Below are 21,934 nucleotides of genomic sequence, written 5' to 3'. Positions count from 1 at the left end.
TCAAAATGCCAACTAAGAAGGATCACTGTAGATGTGACACAATATTGCACAGACATAATGATGCATGTTTTTTTTCCACATGCTGGGTTTCTGTTTACTTGTGCATGTTGTCACCTTGGATGTGTAAGTGCACACACTAACAACATTCCAGTTTCTCAGGAGCACAAACAAGCTTCGTGCTGCTGGTTTCTGGCGCACATGTCGCAACCTTCGAGAGAAAATGAACAACACATTCATGGGGCAACTGCCATACCGTTACATACTATGTTGGAGAGTCAATACACAGCTGTAAGTTGGTAAGAATACTAAAAAAATTAAAAAGTTTAAATCAAGAACATCTTAGAAATTGTACAATACTAGGCTGAATAGTTGGCTTCCGTTTCACGATGAAGGGCAGTAACTTCTCATGGTGCTTATACTGAGTAACCCGCCCCCAGAGGTCATCTCGTATCCAGGAAAATCCTGTTGTGAATATGCTATAAATGCAGAATCCCAAAGCTCAGAGTGTTTCACATGCTGGTTGCTCTAGTCTAACAGTAATGAGTGTGCAATGAGACAGTAGTACTGTGTGGCATCGGTTTACACTTTTAATTAAGAAATTAACCCCTTCGCTGCCAGCCCTTTTCCCCTCCTGTGCCGAGCCGTTTTTTGGCTATTTGGGGCAGTTCGCGCTTTGGCCCTCATAGCAAATTTTGCGTCCTTTTTTCCAACATCCTAGGGATTCTAGAGGTACCCAGACTTTGTGGGTTCCCCTGAAGGAGACCAAGAAATTAGCCAAAATACAGTGAAAATGTAGTTTTTTTTTTTTTAAATTGGAAAAATGGGCGGCAGAAGGCGGCTCGTGGTTTTTTCCCTGAAAATGGCATCAACAAAGGGTTTGCGGTGGCAGGATCAGCATCTTCCTAGCTTTCATGATTAGGCAGACCTGAATTAGAAAACCCAATTTTTCAACACAATTTTGACATTTTACTGGGACATACCCCATTTTTACTATTTTTTGTGCTTTCAGCCTCCTTCCAGTTAGTGACCGAAATGGGTGAGAAACCAATGCTGGATCCCAGAAAGCTAAACATTTCTAAAAAGTAGACAAAATTCAGAATTCAGCAAGGAGTCATTTGTGTAGATCCTACAAGTGTTTGCTACAGAAAATAACAGCTGAAATAAAAAAAATGAGAAATTGAGGTGAAAAAAACAGCTATTTTTCTCCACGTTTTACTTTGTTACTTTTTCCTGCGATGTCAGATTTTTAAAAGCAATATACTGTTACGTCAGCTGGACTCTTCTGGTTGTTTTCTTACCCAGAATCCTCAGCAAACCTCAAATTTAGCTAAATAATCATATTTTCCCAAATTTCTGTGTGGGATCACCGCACTGGGACACATTTCATACTACCCAACGTTCCCCTCTGTCTCCCGGTAAAAATGATACCTCATTTGTGTAGGTGGGCCAAGTGCTTGTGAAAGGGAAGAGCCAAAAACATGTCGACATTGAGGGGGAACCAAAGGGGGCCCAAAAGGGCAGTTTGCAAAAAAAACAATTGGGGCTTACAAGTGCAGCAGAATTTTTATCGGTATAGATGAGACAATGCTGGGTGGTAGGAATTTTGTGGATTCCTGCAGATTCCGGAAGGTTCCATCACAAAAACATGGGAAAAATGTGTGATTTCCATCAAAGTTGGAGGTTTGCAGGGCATTGTGGGTAAGCAAATGGTGCAGGGTGCATGTGAAGCACACCACCCTGGAATCAACCAGATGTTTAGTTTTCAGATGTGTCTAGGTCTTGTGGATTTTTCTACAGGGCAGGGTCCCAAAGTCAAAATGTGCAGCCCTCAACATTCCAAGTGGGACGATTTTGAGAGTAAGCCAAGCTCTCATGGCGCAAATGTAAAACTAAAACCCAAAATAATCAAATGCCTTCTTGCTTGCTGTGGGATAAGATGTTTTAGAGTGCGGGGAGAGCTGAAAGACTGTTGCCCCTTCAGTTGAGGTGGGGGCGTAACCAGGCCCATACTGGTTGGTAGCCACCACCCCAATATTTTGAGTTTTTTTTTAATTCCCTGGCATCTAGTTGACTTTCTGGCCCCTGGGGTGTGGATCAGGGGTAATTGCCCCATCTGCCCAATGGTGGGCAGAACAACTTTGGCGTGGGGGGGGGGGTATGGCCATACCCCCACCCTCTTATTTTTGAAAACAAAACTTCCCTTTCCTATGGTGGGTTTCTGCCCCCCCTTGGGGGCAGATGGGCCTTCCAATAATAGGCCCATCTGACCCCAATGGGGGGCAGATATGGCCAACATTAATGTGCCCCCATGGGGAGCGACCCTTACCCAAGGGGCTGCCCCCCTAAAGAAAACACACGCATACGCACCCACCAATCCCTGGTGGCTAAGTGGTTTCTGCCCCCATGGGTGCAGATTGGCCTAACAAAAAGGCCTAACAAACATCGCCCGATCTGCCCCCAAGGGGTCTAAATACAATTCCCCGCCCCCCCCCGGGTAGTGACCCTTGCATAAGGGGTCGCTCCCCACCTCTAAAAAACAAAACAAACAAAAAATATATATATATTCCTGGCGCCTAGAGGCTAGGAACAATAGGCCGATCTGCCCCCAGGGGGGCAGAAATGGCCTAAAATAAATTTGCCCCCGAGGAGCGACCCTTGACTAAGGGGTCGCTCCCCTTCCTTGAATTTGAAGTAAAAAACTCCCTGGTGTCTAGTGGTTTCGGCCTCATAAAAATAGGCCAATCTGCCCCCAAGGGGGGCAGAAATGGCCTAAAAATAATTTGCTCCCTAGGGAGCGACTCTTGCCTAAGGGGTCGCTCTCCAACTAAAAACAAAAACAAAAGAAACAAAAAAAAAAAAAGAAAATGATCCCTAACGCCTAATGGAACAATAGGCTGATCTGCCTCCAGGGGGGCAGAAATGGCCTAAAATAAATTTGCCCCCCAGGGGAGCGACCCTTGCCTAAGGGGTCGCTCCCCATCTCTAAAAAAATAACAAATTTGCCCTGGCGCCTAGAGGTTTCTGCCCCCCCTGGGGGCAGATCAGCCTAATAACAATAGGCCGATCTGCCCCCGGGTGGGCAGAAATGGCCTAAAATAAATTTCTCCCCCCCTGGGAGCGACCCTTGCCTAAGGGGTCGCTCCCCTTCCTTGAAGTTGACATAAAAAAAAAAACCTCCCTGCTGTCTAATGGTTTCTGCCCCCCTTGGGGGCAGACTTGCGTCATAAAAATAGGCTGATCTGCCCCCAAGGGGGGCAGATATGGCCTAAATATAATTTGCCCCCCAGGGAGCGACCCTTGCCTAAGGGGTAGCTCCCCAACTAAAAAACAAACAAAAAAAAACACACACAAAAACAAACAAAAAAAATTATCCCTGGCGCTCAGTGGATTCTGCCCCCAGGGGGGGCTGAAAAGGCCTAGAAAAATATTGCCCCACTGGGGAGCGACCCCTGTCCAAGGGGTCGCTCCCCTCATGCCAGTTTCAATTTTGAAGGAAATCCCTGGTGTCTAGTGGGCATTTCAAAAGCCGGATTGCTTTACAATCAGGCTTTTGAAATGCTCTGAGAGACTTCAAAGGGAAGGAAATTCCTTTCCTTCCCTTTGAAGCCTCTCAGGGCCCCCATCACATGATCGGAAGAGAAATGCAAAGCTGAGCTTCCAGCGCGATGGGGAAGTGGCCTCTGATGAGGTCACCGCGCAAATGCGTCACTGGGGGGGGGGTCAGGGGTGGTCGGGGGTGAAAGGGGAAGGTCTTCCCCTTCCATCCCTGCCTTGGGGGGGAAGCCTGAGCTCAGTGCCCAGGACATAATGGTTACGTCCTGGGCACATGAGCACTGTGCCGCAGGATGTAACCATTACGTCCACAGCACAGAACCGGTTAAAGGGTCACTAGACAGGAACCGAGCTATCTGAGTTTCTCAGACACCTAGTCCAACGCTAATTATAAAACCCATGGATGTCATTAACGGTTGCCAGGGGTGACCCCCAGATTACCCTCTGCAACTCGTGGCCCTGCCTTTGCGACCCCTGGCCTCAGAGATGGCAATTTCAGTGCTGGGAACACAGGTGCAATAGGGGCGTCTCCTCCAATTGGGCGGAGAAGCGTTGTGCCCCCACCAGTAGCAGAAGCTGCAAACCTTTCAGAACGAAACAATGATAAACTTCATCATTTCGTTCTGAAAGGGCCGGGGCATTGGGGGTGACGTGCACTGAGGGAGAGTGCTCTGCATTCTCACTCAGAGTGCATGTGTGTTTGGCTGGCCCTAACACACATGCGCAGAGAGACTGCACAGGCTCCCAGCCAATCCTGACCCTGCTCTGAGCAGCGTCAGGATTGGCGCAGGGCAGGCTGGGAGCCTGTGCCTGCAGCAGAGACGGAGGAGCGGCATGCTGCGAGTTAAGGTACGTTTTGTTTTCTCCAATAATTTAAAGTATCCCCCCATGCTCCCACCTTCCCCTGCCCCCTTCCCCTCCCCATCGTGCCGCACCCGCCCTGCCCCTTTTAGGAGCTGCGAGTCGCGACTGAGTGGCAACTTGTCCTTATAGACGTTGTTTGGGCTTCACTTCCCTGTTTTCAATCAGTTTTTTTGTTACATTAATAGTGAAAAATAATATTCACTATTACTGTAATACAAAATGGAGTACAGTTAGCTGAATATGACCCTCCTTGGTAGCTGAGGTATGCAAAAAAACACTTTTAAATGTATTTTATGTGCATGCTTGCGGGTGAGAGTGTGCTTATGTGAGAGTGTGTATGTGTGTATGAGTGAATATGTATGTGAGAGTATATGTGATTAAAAGTGAAGATGAAATGGTGTGTGATGTCACTTCCGCTATCCCTGGCATTTTGGTGAACTAACGCCCATGATAAAACCTACAAGTTTCTAAAGTTAATAAAGAAATAAAATCAGAACATTATACCTTCTAAGTACAATAAATAAAACTTAGCAATGTATACAAAAAAAGATGAATTAGATGGATATTGACTGGAATGTGAAGAGACTACAAAAATAGGAATGTGAGACAGATGTTTAGTAAATGATGAGAATTTCTTGTTACGCTTTCTCGATAATTGTACAGAACGGATATTAAATCAGTCCAGTATATGATGATAGCAAACAAAATTCCCACCAATACTGAATAGTTATATTATCAATAGACTTGTTGAACATAATATCATTTACAATAATTGAAATCAGATCAACTAATTTCCCAAGTAACTTTTCAGTAGACCAGACATAATGAATGCTACCTAGAAACAGCACATCATGTGAAAGCGGTATATGAGCCTGAGTTATAGCATTAATTTTGTCCAAAACTTGAGACCAAAATTATGATAAAACGGGACAAGAAAAAAACATAAAGAGATGTGTTTCTGGATGTGAATTGAATTGCCAGCAGGTGTTTTGTTTTATTTGCTTAACCTTAAAAAGATGAACAGAAGTATAAAATAATCTGCTATGAAAAAATATAAAGATTGTGATAAACTAGCAGTGCATGCAGTTGAATGTATTTTTTCCCAGGTGTTATCCCACAAAGAGATTTGGCATACAGAAAGCAAATCAGATTCCCACAAAGCTTCAGTAGTGGTTTTTGCTCTGTCCGTTTTAGGCGTTCTAATCAACTTATGAATGATAGCAGCTTGGAGTGTACATTTGATGAAATCGGATGAGGAAGTGAAACAGTATGGGTGGTCTGAATGAAGAATATCGTGTGAAAGTGGTTTGAATTGTGGTTGACAACTCTTTATACTGGGTATGCATGGTATATTGACATTGTATGAGGTTGACAGCTTTATGAATGGGTGAATAGAGTAATCCAGCATTTGTTAAATGTGTGGAAGAGTTAGTTGTGAAATTAAGAATATGGCTTTGTTCAGTCATACTTTCCATCCTAAAATCTTCCCATTCTTCTTAAGTCATGTGTTGTGCCAAATTGGGTTATTTGGGAAATGATTGATATGAGTTAGAAGATAAACTAAAACTGGCTTCATTGAGGAGCAAGCATGTGATTCAGTTAATGGCAGCCAAAATGAAAGAGGGTTAGCCATGAAAAGAATGTGTTTGTACATAAAAGGAGATATCATAGTACATTCCAGATTTAACCATAATTAATGGGTGGTGTCAGTAAAATGAGAAAGATGACACTGTATTTTCTTAATACCGAAAGCCTTGTGGTAAGCAATAATATCAGGGAAATTAACGCTACTGGAAACTTTGAGGCGTTTTCATTTCTGTGAATAGATTCTAGGCAATGTACCATTTCATAGATATTTGGAGAGGATTTTTCCAATAGAGCCAAAGACGCTCCTATCTTAACAGATAACATCATGAGAAATAATAATAGGTAGGAGCATCTTTTTAATAGCATCTAAGTGACCCCACCTTGAAAGAAATAACGGAGACCGTTTCTGGGAAGGATGGCGAGGCTTAGAGAACAGGGCTTCTGAGTTAGCTTTGAGAGAATCTCTGATATTGTTACATAAGCAAATTACCAAGCATTTAATTTTAGATGAGTTCCAAGAAAGGTGCACCTCAAAAAATAGTTGTTTAATTCAATATTTATTTAATGGCATTACTTCAGATGTATCTATATTTAATGTGTAGCCTGAACCGTCAGAGTAAAAATTAAGTTTGTGGAAGAATGCAGGGATAGACCTCTCTGGGTGAAATATAAATAGACGGATGCTACCTGCATAAGCAGTGGATTTAATGTGAGTGTCCTTAACTCAAAACCACGAAAAATCTTTAGAATGCCTTAATTGATTAATAAAAAGTTCAACTAGTACAAAAAGCAAGGGAGATCATGGACAGCCATGTCTAGTTCCTCTGTGAAGAGAGTAATAAGGTGATTTTACATCATGAATTATGACAGAGGAACCTGACGAAGAGTAAAGCAAGGAGATGAGTTTCTATTAGGGATGAAACCAGATTGCACTGAATTAATTAAATAAGGCATCAAGAGGCGTAATAGTAAAGCTAATGCCTTTGCAAATATTTTGCAGTCAGTATTTTTTCAAGAGATGGGTCTGTAGTTTTTGCATTGAGTGAAATCCTGATCCTCTGTAGGCATTAAACATATTGTGGCTTCCGAAAAGGAATTCGAAGAGTCATTCATAAAAGAGAACTAGTTGAGTAATTTAAAATCTTGAGGAAGAGGAGATGTGAAAAATGAAGGTAATATTCAACAGTGAAACCATCTGGACCAGGAGCTTTGCCCTTAGGTAGATGTTCAACTGTTGAACAGAGTTTCTCAATAAGTAAGGGTTAACCAGAATAGACAAATCATTTAGGAGTGAAGATTTGGGCTTGAGTTTAGAAAATTAATTAGATGGAAACTCCTCTGATGGGGAGGTTTTAGGGGAATATAAAGTTTTATACTATGTTGCAAAAGAGGCTGCCATGTCAAGATCACAAAACAACTAATTTCAAGAATAATTGATAGTAGATTTAATAGTGGACTTTTCTTTCCAACATTTTATTTAAAGTGCCAAGAGAGACCAGCTCTATTTTTACCACTGTAATATCTAGCATTTAATTTAAAGAGCATTCCACATGCCTTCTTAGTGGTATATTTATTAATACAATTTTGGCTGCTATCAAAGCATCCAGGACAGATTTTTTTTTATTTTTAGATGTGTAATAGTTATGTTCCAATTGCTTTATGTGAGCCAGAATGGAGGCAGACTTTTTTTCTGCATTTTCCTTTTTGGCAGAGACGTAGTCTATTATGAATCAACCAGAGGCACCCTTGAAGGCATCACAAATTAAATGAAAGGGGGTTTGCCCATTGTCATTAGTTGTGAAGTAATCATTGAGAAAGTTTGTGTATGAGGAGAGAAAAGAGGTGTTAGAAAGTAAAAAATTATTGAATCAAAATCAGGATTTACTGGGGCTTTTAGCAAGGCTCTCCAAATCAGTCCACAAAAGAACGTGGTTGGAAATTAAAATAGAACCCATCTCCAAGTTAACCAAATTTTGTGATAAACTTTTGCTTAGGAATATGTAATCAATACAAGCTTGAGAGTGATGGTTAGCTGAATAAAAAATGTATCCCTGAAGGTTTGTATTGAATAGTCTCTAAGAATTAGAGTGTTTAGAAAAGGTGTTTTTAAAAGCTTTATGGGGAGCATTGGGAACAAATCTTGATGTAAAGTTCCTTTCCATGAAATGATCCAAAATCTGATTGAGGTCACCTCCCATCATAAGTTTTCAGTGGCATGTTCAGCGATGGTACTGGAGGGACTTTACCAAAAACAGGGATAAAGATGAGTTGAACAAAAAATATTTAATGTAGTAAAAGTAGGTCAAACAATTTTGAGTGTAACTAGCATCTAGCCACTCTCTGAGTCATGATGTTGAGGAATTAACATAATGTTTAATGTTATGTTGTTTATGGCAAAGGATAATTACCCCATTTATATTGGAGATTGAGGGATTGCAAAATGCATGCATTGCACCACTTTGTGTGCTTTTGTGCCACATTATGCATGCGCCATGCATAATGTATGCAAAAGGGCGTCCTGGCACAAGGAGGCCCCCAAAAATGGCACAAAGAAACCTACAAGATTTCATTGTGCCATTTTTGGCATAAAAGGATGCACCCATTGGGATCAGGGGGTCTCCTTGCACTTTTCTCCACTAGCATCAGAATTTTGACGCTAGTGGAGCAAAGCGCCACAATAGCATCAAAAGGTTTGACACTATTGTTCCTAATACAGCCATGGTGCGGCGTATCTTAAATACAGCGCACACGTGGTGGCGTTAGGGGGGCGCAAGAAAAGTCTTCTTAAATCTGGACATTTGTCTTTACCTTGGCAACATCTGAATCAATTAGATGTGTCTCCTATAAGAAAGCTATTTGACACTTCATGCAAGCTAAATGTGGAAAAACACGCTGACTGTGGATTTTTCAACTCCTTAACATTCCGTACATGGTTAGAGTTAAAGCTTAACGACTGCTGATTCTTAGAAAACACTTAAGAAAAACTGCCTAAGAAAAAAGATAATAAGATAAAGAAAAGAGGGGACAGACAAAGAAAGATGAAGCTAGGAAGCAGAAAAGACAAGAAACAGAGGATAACATCTGACAACAGGGGAGTCAAAGTGGCAATACAGGAAAAACGTTCCTTGGTTGCTGGCACACCAAGAGATGAAAATGTAACACCCCAAAGAGCGATGGAGAAGTGGAACACCTAAGTGAGATGGACTTGTCGGAGCACTGGCAAGAGGGCAAGGAGAACAGGGGGAAAACATGCAAGAGTTAATGATGTATAATAGCAAAGTACAGTAAAGCACCTGAACAATGATAGCACATAAAGATGTCATGGACATGTGAGACAAATGGAACTAAATAATTATATGAAAATGGGCAATACAAAACTTACCATTGGGGACGTAAGAAAATTTGTTGGGGTGTTGGACAACATGACAATGACGAAAAGGTAACAGTATGAGACATCCACATTAGGTCTAAATCTATGATAAATTGGAGGAAAACAGAAGGGAGGTCCACATAATGACAAACAAGAATAACAAACTCCTGTAATATAAGAAAGTATATTGGTAAGCAATTGAAAACTATAGGAAAGATCAAGACGTACAGGTGATCTTAAGTCCATATCTTTAGATCTGTGCTGTTTAATAAACATTTGTGGTTCAAGAGAATCCTCAAAGGAGTATGATTTATCCTTGAAGGTGCTTTTAAAGATGCAAAGATGTAGTAATCCGTACCTGATGTCCATAGATCTCAGTTGAGGGTGTAAAGCCAAAAATTGCTTCTGTTGAGCTGGTGGGGCATTGAAAACATCCTGTGTGAAGAGGACCTGGTGACCAGACCATTGAAGGGTTCCAATTTTGTTTTGCCACTGAAAGGACCTGCATTAACTTGGTGAACTGGAGAAAGAGAATAATGATGCCTGTGGAACACGAATTAGAAGACAAGGAAGATCTGGGACCAAGTTGATAAGCCTGGTGTATAGTGGGAGGAGGCTGAGCTGGCAGATGGACTGTTGAAGGAATTACTTTTTCCTAGAAAGCAACTGTTGGAGGCATCCGAACCTTCTGGAATACTAAAAAGTCTAAGGTTGCTCTTACATTCCTGTTTTCTAACTCTTCAGTCACTCTCTTGAGTTGTTCAATGTGTTTTGCATTATGAGATACATGAGCAGTGGAGTCCTCCATGTTGCTAATCCGCTGCTTGAGAATAGATATCTGCTGATGATGGAAGGATTTTTTTTTTCTCAATTCATTGAATAGATGTGTTAGTTTCAACTACAAGTGGTCTCAGGGCTCTGATTTCTTCCATAACATCCTCCAAAGTCAGAGGTGAAGGTGATTTAAAAGGGGAATTCAAGTCCTTCTCAGGCTGGTTGACAGAAGAAGAATTATTGGACTTTTCAGAAATTCCACCTGAAGCCGGAGGAGAGGCGGAGCACTCCCTTCAATGTCCTTACCACCCCCATGAACTTTGATGAAGAGTCAATCACAACGTCCTCCTTAGGCTGTTAAGTGTGGATGATGTTCGTTGACTTGAAGGGAGAAGGAGATTTATTGTCACTTTTTGCAACCTCCCAATGCATAGTCTAAAACAAATATTGTACAGTTGAAAGAGAGCCAACAATCCGAATGAGAAAGCATAAACATAAGATCAAAATTCGGCAAAAATAAGCTACATGGAACACTCTATTCCATGTAAACGTCACATATATCCGATCATATATGTGTACAATGTGAGGTATAGGACATTTTACATAGTTAGTCAACATTCAGCACAGACTAACTGACTAAAATACTCAATTAAATGATGTTTTGTAAATAATAATGCCCATTCGAATTATGCAGTAGACTATAATATAGTTAAATATTTAATGCAGAGTTTTTTCCCCTGTGAGAGTCGAAAGTCAGGTATCCTTGCAGGATTCATATTCAGATTACCTCATGAGAGAAAGATGTCAGCCGCAGAAATGCATGCCGCCATGAGAGCCGACACCGAGACAGAAGGAAATAGTTTGGACAATAGCAGACACCTTCCTGCATGGTGCCCGAGCTCCGACAGCCCTTATTATGAAGAGTTCATGCAGAGAGAGGTGCGGATAGCCTTTTCCCAGACCTCTCGCCGGAGCCGCATGGAAGCTCCACGGATCAGCACCCATCTTGCACGGCATCCAGCCACGACCGTACATCTAAAATAAACATCCCGTTTTCAGCAGCATTTCATGAAAGATTTCCAATGAGCCTGGTGCAGACTAGTGAGGTTAACGGAAGCATGCCTAAATTAATCATTATTTTCTAGCAAATTACAGCTCTCTCCCCATGCAGTGTATACAGAATGTGGATACGAAGGAAGGTTTGTTTAGTACGTACTAGAGCAACACCAATCAGTCCAACAGCACAGCTATGTCCTTTGTAGCTGAATACTTTTCTGCCAGCAAAATTCCCAAAAAGAACGCCAATGACATACATACATTCTAGGCCAGAGTAGCCAAGAATTCTTATATGGAAAAAACAACGTAGTACTTATGTGGTAACAATTCCGAAACCAGATTGAATATGAGTCACCCACTCTTTTAACAACTTCTATATGTAGCTATATTCATAACCTGTGTAAACACAAATAAACCTTGTTGCACAGTTATGAAGCAGAGAACCTAGGTCCTCAGTGCGCACAACAACTACACACATTAAGCCCATCCGTATATACCTTCCAAACCACCCAGAACTTTTAGTGCTTCTCACCTACTGGACTTATAAATTGGCTTTTCTACCCCAGCACAATAGTTCAAACCATGCGTCTATTCAGTTATTGGTGGTGCTTGAGCAGAGCACCAATGCCGTGCAAGGTCCCTCTTTGCAAAAAGGAAGCCTGTGGAGAGGAAAAGCCTTGTGTATCGACTCCCCTCCCCACTCATCCATTATCCCAAGTGGGATCTTCTTTGGGGCAGGGTTTCCTGATCTACCCACCACATGTGATGATGTGAAACAAATTGCTTTTCAGTACAGCTGCATAGCTGTACATCCCTGTATGATGTGTGAAAAGGGGCCCATGGATCAGTGACGTCTCAAACACTGTGGTTCTAGGACATTATTCATTTTGTAGAGCTTTTTGGGACTTGATGGGACATCACAATTTTATAGAAATTGGCAGCTTCCTAGGGGCCATTCTGGCCTCCACCCAATCCTCCTCTTCCATGGGCCCAAGTCATCCTCCCACTTTTCCTATAAAGTCTTTAAAGGGTCTGGGGTATTATTCACCAGCACGTGGTATAAGATGGAAATGCTTTCTTGCCTATCTGTGAGTCTTTCATGTGTCTCATATTGATGAAATTGGGTCTTGTGCATTTCATATGTGTCTGCGGGATATCTCAATGTGCCCATGATGGTGCCCTGCCAGACATCCCCAACCCTAGATGCACCAATATTATACCAGGCTCTGAAGCCCTCTAGCAAGATTGTATGCTTAAACCATTTCTTGGATCACAATTGAGTTTCTGCCGCCAGCACTCCATGCCATCGGATCCACCACAGCGCTTCGTGCCAACAGATTAAAGAGCTCTGTGTTGCAGGTAGGAGGGATATGGGTGTGCTGGAACCATAAAGGGGGTTGAGGATGCTGTGGTGTTCAAGGGAGCCACGCTCCAATGCTATGGTCAGGTCATCCTTGCAAGCCAGTCATGTATAGGTACTAAGAGGCTGGCCCAATAGTGCAGTCTTATATCAGCAATCCCCAGTCCCCCAATTACAGGGGGTTGAGAAAACATTTACGATAGGAGATACATGGAAAACCTCCTGCTCAAAAGTACCTCCTGATTGTAGTGAGTGGAAAAAAGGAGGGAGTACATGATACAGATAGTTTTGTAAAGAGTAAAGCTGTCGAGGTAGCACTATAATCTTGAACAGTGCACCCGCCCGATAAGTTAAAAGGAAGGTTCCCCAAAGGTCCATGTCCCTCCACACCTGAATTATCAGAGGCATGACATTTAGGTTTCATGCTTGCTGCGGGGTGAGTGTGATGTGCATCCCTAGATACTTGAAATGTTGGGTCACCCACTGCATTGGAAAGGTGTCTGTGATTGCGCCTTGGGGATCACTTAAGGTGGATGTCGGTGGATTTGGACCACTTCACAGAAAGACCGGACTCACCTGTGTAGATTTGTTGCATAGATAAGAGGTGGGGGAGGGAGGTCTCAGGGTCACTGATATAAATGAATAGATCATCAGCACATAACGATGCTCTATCCTCACTGCCATTAGGCCACTGGAACCTGCTTATTTGCGCTTCTCGACAAAGCCACTGTGGCAATGGATCAATGACCATAGCAAATAGAAGAGGAGACAGGGTATAGTCATGTCTCATTCCTTATTCAATGTTAAAATTTGGGGAGAGATCCAATTTACTCAGCCCTTCACCCACGGTTTTTAATACAATACTTGAATTAACTGTAGAAGAGAGTACCGAAGTTCATACATTCTGGCAGGCAGAACATAAATTGCCCATGAACAGAATCAAATGTCTTTTCAAAGTCGATTGATAAGAAGGCTCTGTACTCTTTACCATCTTCAGTCAAGGCTATTGTGTTATGCAGCTCAGCCTGAACTGCCAGGCCAGGTCTTCCAAGGACCAGAAACAAGCATCGTGGGACCAGTTTCAGGGTGTCACCCTTCATCAGATAGGCTTGCTTGATTCTGGTGACACAGCAATAATGGGACCCACATCTGGGCATATTTCTGTGAGGACCTGGCCTGGCAGTTCGGGCTGGACTGTTTCCATGGGGAACAAGGTCAAGACTGATTTGCATATGGCTGAGTCTAAACTGGGGTGGCATGGTGAGCAAAAGAATTCATGGATTAAACCCAGATCTGTGACTGGGGGTGAATGTTTGATTGGTTCTGCATTCCGTCTATCCTTTGTGTTTGTTTGCTTTCGTCACCCTAAGTGCGCTGGGTATGCCCAGATGTGGGTCCCGGGCTCACTCTGCCACTGGATTCAAGCTATCCTGGCTGATGGTGATACACTGAGACCGGTCCCAGGATGCTTGTTTTTGGTCCAGGGAGGACCTGGCCTGGCAGTTCGGGCTGGACTGGTCCCATGGGGAACAGGGTCAAAACTGATTTTCATATGGCCGAGTCCAAACTTGGATGGCATGATAAGCAAAAAAAATGATGGTTAATACCCAGATCTGTCACTGGGGGTGAAGGTTTGATTGGTTTTGCATTCCATCCATCATTAGTGTTTGTTTACTTTTGTCGCCCTAAGTGCGCCGGAGGTCGCAGGCTCACTATGCCACTGGATTCAAGCTAGCCTGGCTGATGAAGGGTAATACCCTGAAACCAGCCCCAGGATGCTTGTTTCTGGTCCAGGGAAGACCTGGCCTGGCAGTTTGGACTGGACTGTTCCCATGGGGAACAGGGTCAAGGCTAATTTCCATATGGCTAAGTCCAAAGTTGGGTGGCATAGTGACCAAACGAATTGATGGATTAAACCCAGGTCTGTGACTATGGGTGAATGTGTGATTGGTTCTACATTCCATCCATCATTTAGTGATCCAGATTTTGAGCCCTCCTTTTGCATCAGACATTCCCATTCGATCCATTAAATCATTTCCTGCTATAGCAAAAGTTATTTACCTTCATTGCTAGTGAGGGGGAGGAGGAGTTGGAAACAACTGGAGATCTGTACCTCAACAACAGATTCCGCTCACTAATAGCACAGGAACAATTTGCTGTGGGTGCGGGCAGTTTCTGCGGTATGCTAAGGTGGACCACACAGTGTGGACTAACTGGAGCTGTTTTCTGGAAGCCCTACAGAAAGATCCTAGATTTGTGAGGCAGTAAGAAAATAATGATGCAATATGCCGCATTGGTGCAGGATGAGGGAGGTGAAAAGGAGACAGCAGAGGGAGATGGAAATTGACCCAAGTTCTTTAAGTATACAGAACACATCCCACACCTAGCAAGCAGTCCTTGAAATATCCAGGCGGATCATCAGTGTGCGGTAAGCGTGGTACTCATGAGGCTGTTTTTCTCATATGACTTGGGAGATTTTTCCCAGGTAAACGTTTTCTGGAATGAAGTGGTGAAAATTGTAGGTGAAATGACTGGAACGGCTTTTAAGATTTTACAAAAACATATCTGCTTGATATAATATTGAAATGTAAACGTGCAAAATATGTCTGAGGATATTGGCACTGGGGACTGTAATAGCAAAAAGAACAAACATTTGCAACGCAATGGGTCTTGCATTTGCTTGAGTTAGAGCTATTAGCGTTTTAAGGGCCAGATGTAGCAAAGGGTTTTACCCATTTTGTGTCTATGGGAAAATGTGTTCGTAAATATGGCCTAAGTTCCTAACTGGACTTTTCTTGACACATAAATTGAAAATGAAAAGTAAAACAGTTGACGTAAGCGAGCCAATTCAAAGCGCCTCGGTTGCCATGAGCACGAAGGAGAGACACAAAAGGAAAAATAAGTTTGCTTGTAGTCAAACTTATCTGCAAACGTGCAGTTATCCATGTAACAGGGTCATCCCCAAAGCGGTAATAAAACCGCCCCAAAGAGGGAAGAGCGTGATAACAACGAGTGATAGTGATGGGCATGAGATGGGCATGGTTAAAATCCTAAAAAGATAACAGCACTTCCGATGAGCAGCGCTTGCACGCTGCTCGACCTACAAATGGCTATACAGTGTGTGTCCCCAGATGCCTCAGGAGTGATGCGCTGGAAGAACGACATACTTAAGTGGGCTTTGGTGGACGAACAACACATGAAGCCCTTTGGGAGAAATAAAAAAGTCATGTAGGATCTTCTTGAAGGGACTGAAATGTTGTAAAATCTGTTTGATTCTCCAAATAACATACCTTATTGAAGGAAAAGGGGTTGAGAAATACAAGATGATTTGTGAGATGCAAAGATTTAACATGGTTATTGATAATATTTGGGAGTCCAATTGGAGAAATGCTATTTCCTGGTTCTCGTCACTAGATGGTCGTGAGATGTTAAAAATCTTCCAAAATGTTGTGGCATTTTAACGACAACGTAAAACTCAATAAAAGGAATTTGGGAACTAATATTTCTAATATCATTTTGCAAAACTAAGTAACTGATTTTTGATGCTTTTAACTTCACACAAGATTCAACTTTTAGTTTTATTCTTCATGTCTGCAACCATATTGCCTCTTTCAGATGAAAGAGCAAGACGTCAAGGATTTTAATGGTTCGTAGGAAGGGTTAGGGTGTGATCATGTATTATAAGCAGGACCACTAAAATTAAGAGATCTTCCATCTCTGGCGCAGGGCTGGCCTTAGCGCTGGTGGCGCCCTGTGCGACAGTGTTTGTTGCCGCCCCCAATGACCATCTCCGCCACGGATTCCCTCACTACCATCCTTTAACAGTGTCCCTCAAGTCTCCATAACCACTCTCTCGCAGATGCATTTAATTAGTTTTGTAGCACGACTCATTCCAGTGTAGGGTGTCAGAGCACTTTACATTACACAAACATTACAAAGAGACAAGTGTGTAAATCAGTGTATAAGAAATGTTACATAAAGCAGAGCACTATAAGATGTAGGAGTCACATGTCATCCTGACTGGTAGGCTGCATAGTTTAAGAGTGCTTGGCCTGGAGAAACACAAATTCAAAATGTAATATATAACACAATTGTTCTCTTTAATAATAAGGATTGATTTATACCCAAATGAACCTTTTTTGCAACAGTAGGATTATGAATGACTGGGGAAACAAATAATAACGCTCTAATCTATACCTTGTGGAATGCATGCAGTTCTTTGATGACAGTTAATAGTTTACTGTTCTATATTAGTATTTTAACTTTCAAACTGTAAGTAACAAAAGGACCTCTTTGACAAAATCAGTAACCCACTGACCTGTTTGCATTTATATGCACCTGAGATCTCCATGGCACATGTTCTTTGAAGGAGGCATATTAACCCTCTGCACTACCTTAAAACTTCCACTAGAGAAAACTCGGACCTCTCTCCAGGCAGAACATTAATCACCAAGGTGTTTTTCATATTTTTATTGTTGCCTGAAAATTGCTGGATTCAAGGAATGCTGCAGTAGGGTCTTATAAACCTATAATGTACTGGCAAATATGGTGCCTCCTCCAACAGTCAGCACCCGGTGTGGTGGTACCGGTCGCACTGCCCTAGAGCTGGCCCTGCTCTGGCATTTCAACATAACTATACATTTTCTGCATTTGACACATAACTAACCATGTGCTGCATAATCTGCTGAATTTAACAAAAATAGTTTCTAACTCAAAAAGTACTAGAAATGTAGCAACTTATGTTGCTGCTCTGTTGCTTTTAGCTGTATTTGGGTGTTAAACTGGTACTAATGAGGTGAAACATTTGTCCAGAGAGCGTTAGCATGTGTACTTGCTTTTCTTTACTACATAACTTAGTCATCCCTGCTGCCTAATTAGGTCCCCCCTCACCCCATAATTGGTGGCCCTATGAGGAATAAAATACTGCCTGTCATATTTCAATAAGTGTACTGCAAGTCACCTCGGAGCAACATGACCTTATGAAAGAGCTCTGCCTTCGGCCTCTTTCCTCTGTATGGTCATAGCACACCTCTGTGGCTTGCAATATATATATACTTAGAATGTAAAACTTGAGGTATGCATCTGGCTCTCCAGTGTCTGGTGGGCGCCTAGGCCCAAGGTGCGTATGTTCACTCTCCCATCACGCGGTTACATCTACATATTTCTCCATTCCGCATGCCAGGATGGCATTACTTTTTATGGTGATATTGTTTTAATTACACAGACTCATAAACTCAGGATTCCATATTAAATAATAAACTTGGAAAAGGCACATCCTGGTGCCATAGTTGACTAGAAGAAGAAATGAGGATAAAAGGTATGGTTTTGCAAAAGTAGGTAATGTTGGATGTGACCCACAATAAAAGGTACAAAGCAAACATTTTCATCAACAACTATTTAAATGCTGCACTGAGAAAATGGCTCACTTAATTTCAACTTGTTTCCGCATTATAAATTAAAATGTAAAACATTAGAAGGTTGCTGAAACGTTCTTCATTTGCATTCTCACACGTCCCACTCTCGTTTGTGTTACTGATCAAAAAGGCGACGAGACCTCAATCAAAGATGTTAAAACACTCTTGATTGTGATTTAACAGCCTTTGATTTTCTCGCCTACTATGTTTGCTGTTGTCTTTGGCGGTGCAGTGATAGCGTTTCATTGAACACAATTGCTGAGTCTCCCAAAAACTGTGTGTGTGTGTGTGTTGTATTTTCCGTAGCACTTTGTGCATCAGTGTTCCGAAAAATGCAAACATCTGTCGACAAAGCCAATAGGTTTGTCTCATCTTTTTCAGGTCTGACTAAAATATCAAACAAGCCAGCAGCATGAAAAATTGAAAAATTGAAAAATATTTTGTTGCTTTTTACATACAATTAATTTATAAGATAATGATGGCTACATACGCTTTTAAGATGTAAAACACTCCCGTAGGCAAGCACTTAAAATGAGGCAGAGCAAGGCAGACTCAAGGACAAACAGCAAAAGCACGAGGAGAATAGTCATCTGAGTGGAGCCAAAGCTATTTGGATTCTAAGGAATTGGTAACAATAGGTCATCAATACTAAAAATGGCTGACTGATGACACAACGTTCTAAAAACGAATCAGTAAGACATGAAATTCACGTGAAAGTATTATAAATATTTGCACAGCCCGAAGTTTGAGGGCCGTGCTAACTGTGCTTCAAGGTGTCTGGACAGTGCTTAATTTGAGTTGGTGTCTGCAGGTGGACACCCTCACTTATTTTAACTCACCAGATTTTGAACCAAAACAAGAGAAAGGAAAATACACAAAAGGGAAAGAAGAGGGAAGAGAAAGACAAAAAAACAGTGGTAAAGGGAGGGAGAAAATAGAATGTGCAAGAGTGAGTTTGAGGGGCAGGGAGTGTCTGGTAATAGATTAAAGATATATGGGGGAACTCAAGGCTTAACAGCCTTGGTATGCAGCAACACAACCTTCTGCAGTGCTGGCAGCAGAATCTAGGCAAATGTTTGGGTCCCAGTCCTTATTATTTTACAGATAAAGCACTGTGGATAGACTTCATCTGGCTTTGACTGAGAAATTAATTTGCTATGGCAATGCCCATACAATACTGCACTGAGTTTCCAGGTTGGAGCATTTCATGGTGTAGTAAAACATACAGACTCAGAGGTAGCATCAGATTTAGCTGCCCAGTGTGTAACATGAGAAGGTGGGGGATGCTCGTTGCAAGGAAGGCAAAGACCTGTGATGAACCCATATGGCCCATATAATGTTGTGATCATTTGCCACTGATGTGCCCTTGATGGTGCCCTTGTGGTGCTCTCTAATAATCTGTAATGCTAGGCAACCCAAAACCTCCATCCTGCAATGTTAGGGTCTTGCTGAAGCTCTGTGTGAGTCCTAGTGTGAGCAACCTATGTTGTCTACATGATGCAAGTGAAAGTAGCGCTAGTGCAGGGTTGAAGGATTATTTTTTTGTGGGGAGTATTTTGTTTTGGATCTTAGATCTGAAGGACCGAGGGCCTACTGATGGCTTTATCCAGACTCCTTGTACATGAGAAGATATGTCCTAACCAAGGGCCTGATTTAGATGTTGGCTGTAATGGTCCCGCCATCGACTTTTCGATTGAAAAAAGGTCCGCTACGATGACAGTCCATGTTGGTGGTCCAATAGCAGAAAGCCTGCATTCAAACCGACGCCTCTGCCAAGAAACACCGCAAAGCTTGCCCATCCCTTTAGGAGGTAGGTGAAGCATCATGTTTAAATGAATAGAGCAACAGATCTCTGTCAGAAGGAACCTTTGACTGATGACCTGTTTGCTGCAGAGCCTCCAGAAAATGCACATCAGAAGGTCCTTCCCAGGGAGATTTTTCCTGTTTGGAAACACAGGGAAAGTGGAAAAGACCCCCTTACAGAGAGAGGAAATGCTCAGTGTATCAGGCCCTTTAGGTTTTTTAATTCTCAATACCGATTTCTCATCTTGGGAGTTTGTTACTGATCGCGTCAGAGATATGGATGGTGTTTGCACCGTGTAAACTTGGTACAAACTTAAAACTGCGCTATGTCCACTTGGATGGATCTTTGTTTCAAACCGAAGCTAAAATCATCACTTCAGCAAAGCATCAATGATAGTGAAGCAGATTTTTCCCTACAGTAACCACAAAGAAGGGTTCATTTGCTGACCATGAAGATTTATTAACAAATTAGTAACATTACAATCAAAATCGAATCAGATTAATCATAAATCGTTAATTATTTTAACAAAGCCTACGTGAATATCATCCAGTCATACCAAAAGGGCAAATTCAAGAACAAGTTATCAAAAGTCAGCATACGCAAAATTAGATAAATTTCATTCGCATGACGGGAAACTCCCTAATGCTAAACTAAGGTGGCAGACAAATCGGGGACATTTAGAAGCAGCAGGTGTCAGCAAATGTAAAACTGCACGTAGAAGTAGTATGTTCTGCTCAAGAAAAGAAGAAATGCTCCAGAAAAAAAAAACAATCAGCAGAAACATGAGGAGCATTGGGTCTCGAAGAAGGAAAGGGACATCCGTCTGAAAAGGTGGACAGGGGCAACTCTAAATAAATGGGGTCTGAGTCCCACAATTAAAGATACATTGCATGAGTTCTCATAGAATAGAAAACAATCAAATCTACTCATTCATGGTGACCTCAGTGTTGGCCTCCTTCTCATGATTTAGGCAGCAACAAGTTCCAATCCCTCAGCCTTCGGAGATATCAAACATAGGGAGGACTTCTTCTCTGACTCCTTCATGGCCTAGGTGCAGAAGGCTAGCATTCAATTAATTAGGTGGCAATCAACGACCTTCACACAAAGTTTAGCAAAACATTAGACTAACAAGATCACGGTAGGTTTGGGTGCCTGAAACGAGAGAACGATTCTGCACAGAAAGCAAACATAAAACATTTAAATAAAATGGAATTGGTTATTCTACGACCAATCTTGACTCAAGCTAATATGAATATGCTCTCATTACAGTTACTCATAATGGAAAACGTATTCATTATTATCAATCTAAATGCAAAATATCATGTGCACATAATGAACTAACTGATTATACCTGTTATATAGTAGGATGCTGATAAATGCAAATGAAAAATAGTGGTCCTGCATCACCATAACTCAAATACAAATAACTTTGGCAAGCTGGAGCGTGTGCATCAACATGGTACCCCCCCCCCCCCCCCTCAGCACATGATTTGTACGACCTCACTGAAGACACAAAGGCCCGTATTTATACTTTTTTAGCGCCGCTTTTTGACGCAAAATCGGCGCAAACGTACAAAATACAATGGTATTCTGTAAGTTTGCGCCGATTTTGCGTCAAAAAGCGGCGCAAATGCGGCGCTAAAAAAGTATACATTTATACCAGAGAATCTTGCAGGCAGTCCTCTGTCTGAGTAGCAGTGGTCATATCCTCTGAGGACATGACAGGTGGCTGGACTGCCATGCAGACTTTAATTGACACCCTTCATTATTTGGTTCGGGTCTTTCTGATGGAAGTAAAAATATTGAATGAATAGAAACCAATAGAGTAGCACAAAAAATAAGTGGGCCAAGGAAGAACTATAAATGACACTATGGTAGGGTTGAGTGGGTTGCAAAGTGTACAGGTTGCCCAGGAAACAATATATGTATTGCTTGTAAAAGCAAAAAATAACTTTTTAGAACAAAAGTCACTATTTAAAAAAGAAGAGGGTTTAGAAAACAGAATGTGATGATGGACTATGTAGAGGCTGCTGAATGATAAATGTAAATTTAACTAATTCATCAGAGCAGCGATAAAGAGAGGGTAGTGTTGGTGGACATGGGGTCAGCAACCAGGCATTTGAAAAACAGGAACCCTTTGATTTGAAGGGTGT

Source organism: Pleurodeles waltl, chromosome 10, assembly GCF_031143425.1.
Source record: "Pleurodeles waltl isolate 20211129_DDA chromosome 10, aPleWal1.hap1.20221129, whole genome shotgun sequence".
Taxonomy (NCBI): domain Eukaryota; kingdom Metazoa; phylum Chordata; class Amphibia; order Caudata; family Salamandridae; genus Pleurodeles; species Pleurodeles waltl.
The sequence above is the reverse complement of the archived record's forward strand: the minus strand, read 5'-3'. Positions refer to the sequence as shown.